Source organism: Notothenia coriiceps, unplaced genomic scaffold, assembly GCF_000735185.1.
Source record: "Notothenia coriiceps isolate Sejong01 unplaced genomic scaffold, NC01 NC01_scaffold00010167, whole genome shotgun sequence".
Lineage (NCBI taxonomy): Eukaryota > Metazoa > Chordata > Actinopteri > Perciformes > Nototheniidae > Notothenia > Notothenia coriiceps.
Window position 1 is genome coordinate 103,039 of NW_011342868.1, and position 994 is coordinate 104,032.

Below are 994 nucleotides of genomic sequence, written 5' to 3' on the forward strand. Positions count from 1 at the left end.
AAGAGGTGTCTGGGGCACTTCCCAGCCACCGTCAACCCATGGCAACTCTGCACCTGGACTCATGGGAATTTGATGTGTGTGGCATTGTTGAGGGAGAGATCTCCCAGTCCCCAGGCTGAAACACAGGCAGTGACTGGTAGGCCTTTCAGCAAAGGACCACACCTGTTCAAACTTGCCGTACTTCATGTTAATATTTGCCCTACATTTCCTCTATGCACAATTCCATGAAAGCACAAATCAGAGACACTTTTCCCAGTTTTAAGCTCTGCACCGTAACAATGTTTGTCGGCAGGTTAAATAAAGAACAAAATAGGTCTTCAGAGGAAATGAGATAAGGGAACCTCATCTCCAGGACTGGCAATCCGTAGACCTACATTTCTTTTAGCTAGAATTTGGATGCTGCTTACACTTCTTGCTAATCACTATTAATACTATTTTCAATATTCATCTACTTTAATACTCTCTTTCTAATAACATTTGTTAATTTGAGTGTGATAGTTTTAGGCGCTCCCGCTTTTTTACGCTGCTTTGGGTATTGTGTAATTCGTGGAGAACCGAAGAGTTTTCGTTTTGGGGGGCGTTGGGTGTTAGTGGCGTATCGTACCGACTGACGGACAACTCTACTTCAAAAAGAAGAAGAGAATCTAGATCGAAATAGACATTAAACAAGCGAGTGCCTGTTTTTCCTGGCCAAGCGGATCAGTTCATTGAACATAACACGAGCGTAACGTTCTCACGTGGTTATGCGATGAAGGAAGTGGTAAGACTAGATTGAGTGCACGGAAGGGCACGACGGCGCTCCAGCCTCTTCAATATTGCCGGTACAAAGGACGCTGTACACATGGCAGTGTTGCGTGGCTGTTCTTTAAGTTGTAAGCACAAGTGGCGATCTGTTGTTATTAGCATGCCTGTTAGTCTAGCTAGCTAAACGAATTTAAAGAGCTTCTTCTATACAACCAGGTGGAAGAGAGCTCTCTCCCCTGAGAGGCCTCAA